The sequence below is a fragment of the Amphiprion ocellaris genome, chromosome 3 (genome assembly GCF_022539595.1).
Source record: "Amphiprion ocellaris isolate individual 3 ecotype Okinawa chromosome 3, ASM2253959v1, whole genome shotgun sequence".
NCBI lineage: Eukaryota > Metazoa > Chordata > Actinopteri > Pomacentridae > Amphiprion > Amphiprion ocellaris.
In genome coordinates, this window is record NC_072768.1 from 3,572,145 (window position 1) to 3,581,517 (window position 9,373).

Genomic DNA, 9,373 nt, shown 5'->3' on the forward strand with positions numbered 1-9,373 from the left:
GATGTGGCCCCAGACTGCTGATACCTCACAGCCCGGACATGTTTAGTGTCCACTGGAGACAATCAGATCTGTTCAAGTCAGCTCCTCCTGCTGTTCCTGCGCTCTAACAGCACAGAGAGCTGCACTGTCCACCTGATAACCACAACACTGGCATTAGGATGCTGTGTTTGCTGTTACTTTAGCAGAAGTCACAAATGGCACCATGTAAATAACCACCAGCAGTGTTTTAATATTGCAGGCGGTCTAAGAGGCAGCATGTGTCTGCAGCAGAGGAAGCTGCATTTTCAGGACCACACTTGTAGGACCCTTGTTTTCCCAACAGCACCACCTGCTCAATTAGATAACAGAGAGTAGCAAGGGCCACATTTCTGGCCAAGATGGACGGCAGTCACAGCGTGAGTACTGAGCAGTTCTGATGTCTTCAGCTGAACAGCAAAGTTACAAACTCAGACTGCACAGTAAACCTCTAAAGCCACACGTCTTTTGACAGAAAGTACTGTTTCGGTGGAATAAACTGGCAAAACCATAAGTATTTGGGAAGAAACTTTTAAAACTATAAGTAGTATTTTGGGTAGAATAAAACTGTAAACTGTAAGTACTATTGATGGTGTAATAAACCTTTTAAAACCACAAGTACTTGGGGGGGGGGGCGTATGGTGGAATAAACCTATAGATCAATTTAGTGCTTGCTCAGAAAGTAGTATTTTTAGTGGACCGAACCTTTAAAAACATAGGTACTTGACAGAAAGTGGTATGTTGTGTGGAATAAACCCTTAAAGCCAGAAGTACTTGGACACAGAGTAGTATTTTTGATAGAATAAAGCTTTAAAATCATAATCATAAGTTAAAGCTGTATTTGGGTTAAATTAACCTTTAGAGGTAGAAGTTGAATTTTGGGTGTAAGTAACTTTTAAATCCATGTAATCCTTGGACGGAAGGCAGTATTTTGGGTAGAATAAATGTTTAAAACCATAAATAGTTGGAAAGAAAGTAGCATTTTTGGGTGGAATAAACCTTTTAAACCATAACTGGTTAGTTAGAATGCGCTATTTGAGTGGAATTAACCTTTAAAACTCATATTCTTGGACAAAAAGTAGTATTTTGGGTTGAATACCTTTAAAACCATAAGTGCTCAGACATTTGGGTTGAGTAAATTTTAAAATTATGACATGTAAGTTAAAGTTTTATATGGATGGAGTAAACCTTTAGCACTGTACTTGGACAGAAAATAGCAGTTTCAATGGAATGAACCCTTTCAAACCGCAAGTCACACACTTTAGTGATCATCCAGTTCGATAGGTGGTGCTGTTGAGAGGTGCGAACACATAATACTGAGTCCAGATGCAACAAGTTAATTACCAAATATACAGTTCTTCATAAGAGTGCATTATATTTGAGCAGATACTGTATATGTAGCAGGTAAATGTCTGTCAGAAGGATGTACAACCATCACATAAATGTGGTGGAATATTTCAGTAAATTTAAGTACAGTTCACCAATAAGAGGTCACATGGCAAGCTGTAAACTACAGACTGTGTATAAAAGATGGACGTGGCCTCTGGATTAGAAAGTAAAGGTGACACTAAAGTGCTATAAACCTGCATTCTGTCTAATAGCCAGCAGGGGGCGACTCCTCTGGCTGCATGATGGAAACAGATTGTATAGAAGTCTATGAGAAAATGATTTGACTTCTCACTTGATCTGTTATCCAGTAAACATTTTGTTGATGGGTTTATGATCTCGAGGGGTTAATGATTGTCCCATTTAGGGAAAAACAGGTGATAAATCAGGATAGATCATCTTTTTAGGGCATTACTTTCTTGTGATTAACAGGTCGCTGGGCATTTACTGAAAAAAATGAACAAATTGGAAAAAGGGGGACATTGGTTGCAGAAAATTTGTTTTCTTTGGTAGAATCTTGCAGAATTATGTTAAACCAACACAGAGTATTTATGTTTACTCAACACAACTGCTTCATATTGATACAAAGTTACTGTAATTTCTATCAGTAAGGTAAATTCAACTCTTGATCATTTTACTCCAACACAATCTGATCACTTTTTTCAATACATTTCACCCCCATATTCCGATATAACGTGGTTACTTCATTCAAGAATTATTTATTTTATTATTTACATGTCTATTAAATGTACATATAAAGACAATTTTCCATTATAAACAAAATAAATCCCAATTAAAACATCAGCAATCACTTATTTTCTCATAATTGTCATTTATCAGCTGTTTCTTGATTATTCTAAACATTATTGTGTCCTCTAGTTCAAATCCATCGCTCAATAATTCAATACGTCAGTTCTAAAAGACCAACATGGTGATGCCAAACTCAGAACAGTGTTTCACAAACCAAAGAGGGACATCCACTACATCCATCTTTTACATACAGTCTCTGATATAAATGCATTTTAATTTATTAATTTGTTATGGTGGACATGTTAGGAAATATTTGCCTAAAAGATTACTAAATGCAAATCCAATATTCTCTCTTCTTCTGTCTGAACAAAGTCCCCATAAAAGCATTAGTCTTCTGTAACTGATTGCTCCACTGTGTCCTTCAGCTTTATCTGTTTACACCTATGTAGCATGAAGCCACTTTAACTGAGCTTTTTCACTTAAACTGGCTGCTTTTTGGGTTGCTGGTGTGCCGTGTTGGTTAGGAAATGTGACAAATAACTGCTACATTCACAGTTTTGCAGAGGCTTCCTGTGTGTATCTCTACACTAACTGTTGCGAGGCCAAAAAGTGATAAAAACAGCTTCTTTCTGCAGCTGCAAACGAGGCTGATAAGAGCAGAGTTGTGGACCACAAAACCAAAACAGTGACCTAAATGACACCTTAACGCTCCACCGAGCTGAGGGGAGGTTTGGTGATGACTCTCTGTGGGTTTCTCACTGCAGACGCCTCTTTTATCTCCACACATAATCAGTCACTGATATTGATTTTTGCAGCTTTAAAAACAAAAGTGGTAACCAGTAAAGTACACGAATACATTACTTATTCCTTTTTGTTTTAACCCTCTGAAACCCCAAAACCTACAAGCAGCTTTGAAAGATATGTTATGTTTTTTTAAATGTTAAAATAATGCAGTTTTTCATAGCCAGAAACTATAAATACAGAAGAATCGTGGGATTTCCAATTTATTGAAAGTCCATGAACTGCTCATCTTTCATCAAGAAAATTAATCATATAAAAGCTTAGAATTGTGGTATTTCACAAAAAAATGCTTTATTCTACATGTCCCTTTAAAATCTGCAAAAAATAAAGTTCTTGCTGTAACCAGATTCTGCAAAAAACGAAAAATTCTGCACCTTTAGTTACAACTGAGAAGACATTAATCACTAAGCTGCAGCCAACACTTATGTGACAAAAAAATCTGGAACTTTTTAGTTGAAAAGAGCTGAACTGTGTGCCGTGTTTCCACTGAGTAGAGACAAGAGTATGGAAACTTTTTTTTTTTTTTTAATTAATGAATTTATTTATGTATTTAACAGTACTGGTAACAACTGTGGGCACATTTTTTTATTTTTTGCAAAATAAATATTCCAAAAAAATCTACTTTTTTTTGTTGTTCCCTTTCCTGTTCCATTTCTACTCATAGTTGTGCTGTTTCCATACAGTGGCAGAGGTGAAAAATGGGCCCACAGTGAGTAAAAATGTGGCAGGAGCAACAAAAACAACAACTGCTTGAGGTTCAGAGGGTTAATTAAATAGCATTAAATCCCTTCAAATAATTCTCATAAATTTTAAAGTGTTTAAATGATGTTATATTGGAACAAACAAAATATTTTAAAAGCAAAATATTCTGACTCCAATGAGATAACAGTTTTTTGATTTCCTCCACATGTTTACTAAAGTTACCAACATACTATAAAAAGTATCAAATCATAAACATGTTTAGCAGCGTTCATCTGTCATCATGTGCTATAAACTGGCTCGGGCTGCTTCATCTAGTCTAATATTTCTACATCTCCCCTGGGCCTCTCTGTCTGTGTCTTTCTTGATCGTTCATCCCTTCATCTCCCCATCCCTCTCTCCTTGTCTCCCAAGCAGCTGCTCCACTTTGCAGCTATTTAACAGCTGTTTTGCATCAATTTGCGCTTCAGAGTGCAGATTTCTACCTTGTCCATCCTTCTCCTCCCTCTCGCTCTCCATGTCTCCGTTCTCCTTCCCTTCTTCCTCTTGCATTTCTAAGATGCCAGACAACACAGTAGCACCGAACAGCCTTGATGTTTTCCTCAATGAATAGACTGTCTCCTTCAAGTCTTTCCCTGAGATCCATTCAGTGATGAAAGATGCACACACACACACACACACACACACACACACACACACACACACTTGCCTGCATAAGCACAAAATAGACACTCATTTGTTCACACGCACACACACACATACACACACACACACACATGTGCACACAGATTAGCAGCCCCCTACTTTCTTACTTTTCTCTCTATGGAAACAACAAGTACTGAAGGAAGCAATGGAAAAGAAAAGAAAAAAGTGAGGCTCCCCTATAATCCCCAAATCCTTCTCTCTTGTACTCAGACCTACACAAGAGAAAAGAGGGGGAGTGAATGTGTGTGTATGCAGTGTGAATGTGTGTGTGTGTGTGTGTGTGTGTGTCTGCAGAGACTAGTGTAGCCTGACATGATTTATGGTTTGGCTGTGCACTGCAGGCAGACACTCTCAGTTTTCTCTGAGGTGGGTGTCTCACCTCCATCCTTTGTGACCTATACAGGTTGATGTGTGTGTGTGTGTGTGTGTGTGTGTGTGTGTGTGTGTGCGCGTGCGTGTGTGCGCGTGTGTTTGTGTGTGTGTGAGGAGGACAAACTGTAAAAATTGTGTGTAAGCTGCAGGTGCACAAAAGAGAAGCTGATAGAAAAATGTGCCTCCCGTTTTGTGTGTTTTTTTGTGTGCATTTGCGTGCAGCGCCGGGGTCAAAGCACACACAGCGGTGTGTATTCTCCGGGTGGGTTATACTTGGCAGTGTGACTATAGGATCCCCCATTAAGCAGCGTGTAAAAGAGGCCAAGCGCAGAGGCCATTATGAACTCCGGCAGTAATAGCTCCAGGAATCTTACTGCCTCTGGAGACCTGGTCATTAGCCTATTCCTCTCTCATAAAGCCCTCTATCCATCACACATGCAAGCATACACACATTTGTATGCAGATGCAGACACACACAAACACACAAGCACGTGTGCCGTTTGTCTCCGTCTCTTGTTCTCTTTCTCTGTCTATTTATCTGTGCTGAAGAAGGGAATAGTGCTGGGGATAGTGCTGCAAGAACAATCCACCAAGACATCCACAGATGTCTTTGAAAACAGATGCACTCGCCTGCACATAAACACACACACACACACACACACACACACACACACACACTCACAGATGCTCATTTACAAAAGCAGCAAGGCATAATATCAGCCATGAACCCAAACCCCTGATTATTTAAATATATTCCTCCTTCCCCATCCGACGAAAGTGAGACGCTGTAGCAGCCTGTTAGCTGGTCAGGTAGGAGATTACAAACAGAAACACTGTCACATACAATGGTGCTACGAGGCAGGACGAGCATTAGAATGGCAACTAAATCCACCTTCTGAACATTTTGTCTCTCTCTCTCACACACATACACACACACACACACACACACACACTGTGGTGAGATTTATTGGCAATTCAGGCAGTGAAGACAAACTGCAGAGACAACAAGGAGATGAGTGCACTCTTTATCCTCAGGCAGCTGGACGGACACACACACACACACACACATATGTACTGTACAGTGGTATGTTCACGATCACCACGTGTGCACAAACATACACACACACACATACACACACACACACACACACACACACACACACACACACACACACGGAGAGCAGATTCATATCACACATGCTGTATATACACAAATTTCCTTTAACCTCTGCACACACACACACATAAACTCACAGCCCTCCAAGCACACAGACTACAGCCAGGGAGACTGTGGTTTTAATACAGCACGTGCACGCTCACACACACATTCATGTACAGTACATATGCACACACAGAGTACAATGTGTACCAGCACAGACAAAGCAGAGGGAGTCCAGAGAGAAGAGATACCTGGGGATGGAGACACATTGGCAAAGGTAATGCTGGAGTCAGTCACTCTGTCCTCAGGCAAAACACACACAAACCCACGCACACACACACACACGCTCGTGCACACACACACTCACGCACACACACAGTGCTGTAAAGATAAGCACTAATCCTGTTTATTACCTCCTCCCTCTCTGCACTCTCCCTCTCTTTTTCATTTTATCTCTCTCTCATTTTCTCCCTCTCTCCCCTCTTCTTATTTTTCTCGTCTCTCCTCCTCAAGCCTATTTTAGCGGCACACACACACACACACACACACACACACACACACACACACACACACACACACACACACACACACACACACACACACACACACATTGTCAGTTTACTCCTGTGATGTTTGCTGGCCTGGGGCTGAGACGAGGAAACAGGGAGGGGAGTGTTGATGTGTGCTGCTCTTTTCCAGCTCCAGCTCTGTTCACGTCCTGCAGAGAGAGAATTACCTTCCCTTTGTCTGTGTGAAGGGGCTGCTGCCTTTACCATCTGTGCAGCGGATACAGTGGCAGATGTGTGTGTGCGTGCACTTCCGCGTGCACACGTGTGTTGCCGTGCAGCTATACTTCTATAATCTTTGAAAATAAAGACATCTTGCAAGATCTGATGTATTAAAGGGGTGACATTTGTGGAGTTAAGACTCAGGGATTAGATTTATGGAAGGAGAATAAGTGTTGTCAGTTTAATGTCCTCTCAGTTATAGTAATGGAGATATTAATGCTGACAAAACAATCCCACCTCAAGGTCCATTTAGTAGCTCTTCTGGAGCTTTTAATCGGCTGTCATGGCATTGTAGGTGCATAATTTTTTATTTTTTCCTGATTAAATTAAAGGCTTGTTAGCTCAAAAGATTCAGAGTTAATTCTTGCTGACAAAACAGTCCCACCTCAGCATCCATTTGGTAGCTGTCCTGGAACTTTTGGTTGTATCACATGATCTTCAACAGCAGATACAATGTAGTTTCCTTAGTTTAACACTCTGAACCCCAAAACCCATTGGTGGGTTTGAAAGTTATTATATCTTTTTAGAAATTGCCACAATTTGAGCATTTATCAGAGCCAGTAACAGAGAATAATTGGAATTTCAACTTTTTGATGCACCGTAAACTCCTGACGTGCTGCTTCGTCTGGAAAATTAACTAAATCTGAGATGATCCTTGTCTCCTTTTAAAAAAACAACAATAAAAGAAGCATTTCCACTAACAAGGTCCTGTAAAAGACAAAAAAATCAGTGCTTCTTGACAGTAAAAAGAAATCAATAAGTACAGTGACAGTAAGAATTAGGAAAGCATTCAGCGCAGTACTCCGCCAAGGCTGCTCAGTCGTATCATTTCGGATGAATGAAATCTTTAAAAACATTCGTGGATCCAGAATATAAGCCACATCACTATCAAAATCTAATCAATTCATCCTTGTGTAATTTCTGACCTTTCCTGAAAATTTCCTCCAAATCCATCAATCGGTTTTTGAGTAATGTTGCTAACAGACGGACAGACAGACAGACAGACAGACAGACAGACAGACAGACAGACAGACAGACAGACCAACATCGATCGTCACATAACTCCGCCAAGGCTTCGCTTCCATAGCGGAGTAATAATTCAGACTGTTCAGCTGAACTGGGCTGAACTGCAGACTGTTTACATGGAGCAAATAGAAAATATGTATAGAAACTAATTAAAAATATCAAATATCTCTAGTATGTAGTGTCCCGATTTTGTCCAGTATTAATATCACCTGTGGAAAAATGTTATATATATGTTGAATCCATTGTTTTTCTTGTAAAATAAATAAGAAAAGATCACATTCACTACCCTTTTTAAATGATGAATTTCATTTGGCCTATGAATTTGTAAAACTGCACAAAACATATTTTTGAGTTCTTCTACTCAAAAAGTCACAGTTGTCTTGTTGCCATAGAAATCTGTATGTTGCAGTGAAAAATGAGGCCACAGTGAGCAAAAATGTGGCAGGAGTAAATAAAAACACCCAGAAGCTGTTTGGGATTCACAAGTGTAAATGAGTTTTGTTTTGAAGTCTATTATTTTTAAGCTCCTGTAAATGTTATCCATGCAGTATATTATACGCCATATGTAGTGTCACAGGTTACACATTATATATGTAGTGATCTGTTTTTAAAGTTTCCTGTTATTTATTGTCTTTTTGGTAATGTTTGTACATCTAAGTTTTGTTTCTCTACACAGCACAGTGCACATGATTTGAGTCTTCTAAGTATCTTTATTGACCTTTTTAATATTATTATCCATGACAAGTTCACTGTGAGACCAGCTCTTATTTTGTAGAGGCACACGGAGAACAAGACTTGCTTTCTTTCATCCTTATTGCATTTTATGTTTCCTTTTTTTTGTAATTCCTCTTTTATCATCATCATGATTTTAGACACCTTATGTTCTTCCCTCCGTTTTTCTTCCAACTGTCCTGATTCCTGCATGCTTTCTTTTTCCATTCCTCCCGTATTTTCTATCTCTTTCCCGTCTTTTTCTCACCGCTTTCCCTCCTCTTTCCCACTCTCTCTCTCCAGATGGGTGGCAGAGAGCAGCAGCTTGCTGTGGTCAGGCCAATTATTTACATAATTATGATCTCCCACTTAACCACATGATCCCTTACCTGGGCGTGGGCAATTAAAGCCGCCATCATTATGCAGATTATGCAAATTCAGGCAGAAGCGGAACAAGGTGGTGAGAGATCACATATGAACAAACATGTGCCCTGTAGCTGTGTTTTTTTGTGTGTGTTTGTGTCGCGCGAGTGCAACAGAATGTGGGAACATACTTGACAGGGTCCTGATTCGTTAATTGTGCTTTTGTATCTTTGTCCCACTTGTTGTCCCCGAGATGTCGGATAAGCGTCGACTTGTAAATGTAAACTACATCAAGTTATTTGCATTGCGGAAAGCTTGAATTAATCCTGGATGGATTGTCATCTGTATTAAAGGGCCAGTCCACCCAAATGAGTGGGCTTGATGAGATCACCCTGAGGCTCCAGTAGAAACAAGACGAATGGAATTTCATTTTTATTTTTTAAATGACTTCTGTGTGGAAGCCAGGTCTTGTTTTGAGTATTTTTATTTGATTTCCTAGGCTCAATACTTCCAAATAGGATCAGTCTCTACATTATAATACGTTTTGGACACATAAATGCTTTTCTCTTTCTCTATTGACTGCATGCTAACATGCATA

At 39.7% G+C, this 9,373-nt stretch overlaps 1 protein-coding gene across 1 annotated transcript in view; it reads right to left on the reverse strand.

The window, feature by feature from the left end:
• The window catches only part of LOC111588128 (genetic suppressor element 1-like), a 50,169-nt gene that overhangs the window by 31,022 nt on the left and 9,774 nt on the right, over positions 1-9,373 (reverse strand). The gene's annotated exons all lie outside the window — the stretch shown is intronic.